The following is a 6,182-nucleotide window of genomic DNA, read 5'->3' on the forward strand; positions in this document are numbered from 1 at the left end:
GTAAAGCCCTGTGAGGCAAATTGTGATTTGTGATATTGGGCTTTATAAATAAAATTGATTGATTGATTGATTGAAGAGTTCAGGAGATCAGATTCATTTGATGGCACAATGCGCTGATATATGTAAATGGTAAATGATAAATGGACTGTACTTGTATGGCGCCTTTCTAGTCTTCTGACCACCTCAAGTGCTTTTACACTACTGAGTCACATTGACCCATTCACATACACATTCATACACTGGTGACCGAGGCTACCGTACAAGGTGCCACTCTTGGTCAAATATTAGTCCAATACAAGTGAAAGTTGCAGAGTCAAATTATTACTTGAGGTAAAGTACTGGGTACTCACTTTCATAAATACTTAAGTACTCAGAGTATTTTGTTTTTATCTAAATGCATTGTGGTATACACACACACACACACACACACACACACAATGAATCCACAGCTAATGTGAGTAAAAATATTTCTATATATAATATTTATTTATTCTACATTTTATATATTTTGGTATTCTACATCTATATTTCTAACAACTTTGCAGACAAATCCATAGACAGTCATTTGTCCAAACACAGCACAAAAACTGTAACTACTACAAGCACAGACAACTTTGTTTAAAATATTCATCTGGAATAAAGCAAGTGCTAACATTCCTTGACATGCTTTCTCAAGCTAGACGCCGTTTTCTTGTTTGCAGTATTGAAGTTTGTGCGCGGTAAACAGAGCAAACATTTAAAACTATACACATCGTTCTTCATCTCAAAAACTTCAAACATGGACTTAAGGTATGGCCATGGGTGATTTGGTGGGGGAATCTTCATCTTCATCTGTTGCTGTTGCCATAGCAATACCGCAAAACCAAATACAATCGTCCGCTCACAACCTCTCCTCTCTACCTGTCTTTACCGATGAGCTGCCCAATCTGAGTAGGGAGAGGTGGAGCTACGGGAAAGCCATTTCAACAAACAAACCACATGCAGAACTGCATGATCTCAGTTTATGGACTTTCGCATTTTAGAAAAGAAGAACATCCCCTGACTTCAAAGCAAATGTAAGAAGTAAGGAGGGCCTTCATAGAAATTTAGTGGAGTCAAAAGTACAATATTTTTATTTTGTGGAGTCAAAGTAATAATTTTCCAAAAAATGATACTCGAGTAAAGTACAGATACTCAAAAATTGTACTAACTGAAGTTAATGTACTTCGTGACTGTCCACCCCTGCCAATGGAGCCAGTTGACAAATCAAGCTTTTGACAAATCCAGTTGGAAGTGACGAAAACGTCTTTTCCTCTGAGAAACTCTGCAGGTGAATACTCTTGTTTTGATTTAATTGCTGTTGTTGACTCGATTTCTGCAATAACTTATGCAACACACTTATTTCTGTGTTTACCCTACGAACGTCACAGTTAGTGCTTGTTGCTCCGGGAGCCGCCATTACTGTTCTTCAAACTGCAGCCTTCATTTTATATCATCACCTACAACAACTAATTGTCAACTATAATGCACATCCCTGATTGGCCCCGGTTGGATAATGTTGTTAAATCAGGGAAATTGTGCGATCACTGCAATAAACAATCTTTAATTACTTTCCATTGGCACTATTTCCATGGTGCATGCAATTTTAATACATGTTAGCCCCATGTCACATTCTGTGAGATGGGGCTGTTTTCTTCTAATTGTCCATTTTGGTGAAAGGCTTGTCTACAGTGTCATCAGAAGATAAGCAAGAAAATGGTTGCTCTGTGCGTCCCGTCAGCCAGTCATGTCTCACAGAGGCTTGTGGCTTGTGAACAGGAGCACTGGCCCAAGTGCATGATAGACGGACTGACTGACATCCCAAAAATATAATGTCCTTGGCCATGGCTGTTGCTGGTGTTGAGGCATAAAAAGTCTGCAGTGACTTGAGGAAAGAGACACAACGTGCTTCTTAACATTTCACTGAAACCACCATTTTTCACTAAAATCAACCTCAGCCACAGGCTGGAATCAGGATATGAACTACAGTCTCTGATGTCAAACTGCTATTGCCCACACACCATCCACTACACCCACCTCCATACCTAAATACATACATAAATAATAAATTGTGCCACAAATCTTTTCATTTCCTGAATCAACTAGCATTAAAGGATAACTTCGGTATTTTTCAACCTGGGCCCTATTTCCCCATGTGTATGAGTGCGTATGATTGATAGGTACAACTCGTTCTAAAATTGGTTCAGTATTGAGGGAGGCGGATGCAGCCGGCAGCCGCGAAACGAGCTAAAACGGTAACGGGGGCAAATGCGTCCCGTATAAGTTTGCGCATTAAAAGTGCTTTTTTTTTGCCACTGACCGGTTCAGATCGCCAGTGCTATATCTGTAAATAGCATACCAAGCGTTTCCCTGACCCTTCACTTCCTCTGGGCTGTGACGTCATCTCGCAAGAGCTTTGCTTGTTGCCAGAAGAAAACAGAGGAGCCATGCTGAGCGCCGCACAGAGTGACGCTGGTTGTCCCGGAGTACAGTTGAGAGTTTTACTGCATCGGTATCCTCGCTGCATATTTACCCGATTTCGAGAATGAGGATGAGCCCTTTCATTACGATGGCCGCCCATACTTATTTGAGCCCGAGTATACGGACGAGGAGCTCCTACAAACTGAAGAGCAGATGAGGATAGAGAGAGAGGGCCAACGAGCAAACGAGGGTGAAGCAGCGGCTGCACGAACGCAAATCTGTGAGGACTGGTGATCCTCCTGTGGTTGCTGTGACTCCATACCCACAGAGGAAGAATGTCTGTGTTGCAACAAGTGGGACCTGCTGCCCAATATTCATGGTCTCGATGTGTCCTAGGATGACACAGAAACTAACGCTGTGTAACTACATTAGAGGATTTCCCCCCTCTGATCAACAGGGCAGTGCTGGATAACTTTTTTCATGTGCCCAAAATAAGTTGGAGGAGGTGGCCAAAACCACAGGGACCAAATGGTCAACTATCCATCAAGTAAGTATAACTAATATGTCTTTATGCATGTAGTACTGATACCTAGAATTGTCTCCAAGACACACATTTACTGCTGCATAGTTTGCCCTCGTATATATCGTACCCTGCTTTCTTCCGTCAACAAGCAAATCTCTCGTGAGATGATGTCACGGCCAGGAAGAGGTGAAGGGTCAGGGAAACGCTTAATATGCTATTTACAGAGATAGCACTGGCGATTTGAACCGGTCAGTGGCCAAAAAAAGCACTTTTAATGCGCAAACTTATACGGGACGCATTTGCCCCCATATCTACCTCGCAGCTGCCGGCTCCCTCAATACTGGACCAATTTTAGAACGAGTTGTACCTATGAATCATAAGCACACATACACATGGGGAAATAGGGCCCAGGTTGAAAAATACCAAAGTTATCCTTTAACTATTTTCATTTCCAACAAGTCAACACTTCAATTCCCAGATTCACTTTTTTTTAACCAATCCAGCAGCATCCAGTCACATAGCAGGAGTGAAGTATGAAGAACTTACATTACTGAACGCCAATTGGAAAAAATGAAACCGGAGATCATTTTTGAAAAAATAAAAAACATTTCGGTGGTAACTAAAAGTCCACCTGCAGTATGTAAAACGTGGATCGAAATTTACAGACGAGAGGCAACAACTTCTAACAAACTTGTTTTCAGACATAAATGCACATTTTTAAAACATTCATGTTTTTTGTAAATGCAATATATTACTACTCTGTTGTTAAAATGGCATTACATTTGGTGAGGAACACATTATGTTTTGTGTAGGACTTTAAACTCAAAGTACTTGGGACTTGAGTGCAAAGACATGAGACTTACTTGCAATTTGCAAAAACACGACTTGGTCCCGCCTCTGTTTTTTGGTGTAGGCCTGACAACATGAACGCCTTAGAGAAGACACTGTCTGTATCTTATCCTCAGTTGTACAGTTCATCACATCTGACTTTGGTGTGGTGGCAGAATTTTTGGTACATTTTAGTGCAGCCATTCAGAACAGCCATAAACATTTAGACTTGGTCAGGTGTAACGTGCAAGGTCATTTCAACCTCCAGAATAAACACTGAGGAAACGGAGTGTCTATCACTGATCAAATTGCAACAGTCAAAGTGAAAGACAGTTTAGTTTGATGGGAAGGCAAAGGGCAGGGCTTCTCAGAAAACAGTGATGGTTCTGTGAGCTGGAATTTAATTCTCTTACTACTGGAACAGTATGAGGTCACTATGAAGGAAAGGGTGTTAACTTAATGATTACTAATGCTCACAGAGCAACCCTCTCATACTGTCAGCAGTGTTACATATGATGCTGCATCAGTGTGCTGGTTTACACACTGCTGGGATCTCGAAAGGCCACTAGAGGGCAAATACGCATACAGGAATATCAAAATACCATCTCAGTATTTATAGTTCAATAGCAGCAATGCTTTGTTTGTCATTGTGATTTTGAAGCTGTTGTGTAAAACTGCATAACTGATATTTTCTTGTACTGAGCAGGTAGTGTGCCATAAAACCAAAGCACGCTAAAAGAGCTTTGTAGAGCGGATGGAAACTGCAGGGTCGGTGATAATTCTCCATGGATTTGTCACTACAAGCAAGCTTGCTGTCGCGGGGGGTGAGGGGGTCAAAGGCTACAGATGACCGCGGCCCAAGGCCAAGAGGCAGCCTATGAAAAGGTCTATGGTAACAATTTACTTATTGACTTAAATCACTGACAACACAAGTTATAAGTATTTGCATGATAAATGATTGTCTTGTTATCATTAAAACACATTTCAGTGTGCTGTCTGATACTCCCAGCCTATACAGGTGTTGTGAAATGTTGCAGAAACATGTCAGGCTGACTGCTGTCTGATTAGCTAAGTCAGAATGCCTCACCAAAACTCAGGGGCTGCTTAAAAAAACATCTGGTGTGTAAAGAGAAGAAGAAAATGAAAGGAGCAGAGTGGCCATGGCAAAAAAGAAGTTTGAAGAAGCACCAGGTGTGACAGGGGGAACTGAAGTTGAAGAGTGAGGTGCAAATAAAACCTGCTGTATCAGGCTCACTTCTAAAGCTACAGTGAAGACACAGTTATCATTATTAAACTAGAGGACATATGGCATCCACTAGTAATAACCATATTATACTATCTTGTTGGAAGGGGAACAAAAAACGTTCCAAACTTACACTAAATTTTGGCAAAGAAAAAGGGAATATTGCCTTTTTCAAAATGATCTGTCCCTGAACAGTCTAGGAATTGCATAAAGTGGGTATAACTTTAAAACTGACAACAGCCATATACTCTTTATACTATTTCAGTTCTGCACACAATTTTACCAATATTCAATTCAAGTAGCATTTTGTCAGTAAAGATTTGATCATCTGATGTAATACCTTGCAGTTATTTCTTCAGTCAGTGTTTGATTTTACTTTTCTCTAATCATTCATTCATTCATTCATTCATTCATTCATCAATGATTAGTGATTGTATAGTGACCCCCCTCACAATAGGTGTGGAATGGTGGTCCATTCTGGCAAATGCTGTCCCCCTGTCCATACTTCCTAATGGCTAGCCTGACTACAAGTCACACCTTTCACATTTCCATAGGAAAATATAAGTGTTGTTCTTGGTGACAAACTATGTTAAATAAAGGAATCTTCAGATGAAAAAACTAGGAGATGTAGTTGCATTATTCCGACAATTAACCTCTAGCTGCCAGTGGGGACCAAGATGTTAACTTGAATCGGGTTAACCAGGTTTTTTCTTTTCCTTTTGTAAATCAGGTTACCTGAAACCTAACCTCCATAACTTCATGTTAATTACGTAACTGTACATTAAGGACTTAACATCACTTGTGCGGCTTACATAACACACTGAATGTGATATTTCAGCTATACACACCAACCTGTAGGCTATGGGTCTGTATTTACAGTCACTGTTCTGAAATATTCTTAGACATGTAGTAAACTATTCTTATCTTTGTCCTATGAAGATGATATTCAGTGCCTCAAGCTGTTTTGTTTTTGTTGTTGTTTTGTTGTGATACAGTCTTCAACTCCGCAGTTCAGCAAATAACTCCATGCTCAACCAAGACATAGCTGTAATGTTTAAAATAAACCAACCATATCCAACAGCTTCAATGAACACAGCCTTCATTAAAAGATAGGCTACGTCATCAGTGGAAACCTCTCCCGTGTGTGCG

The sequence above is a fragment of the Epinephelus fuscoguttatus genome, linkage group LG8 (assembly GCF_011397635.1).
Source record: "Epinephelus fuscoguttatus linkage group LG8, E.fuscoguttatus.final_Chr_v1".
NCBI classification, from domain to species: domain Eukaryota; kingdom Metazoa; phylum Chordata; class Actinopteri; order Perciformes; family Serranidae; genus Epinephelus; species Epinephelus fuscoguttatus.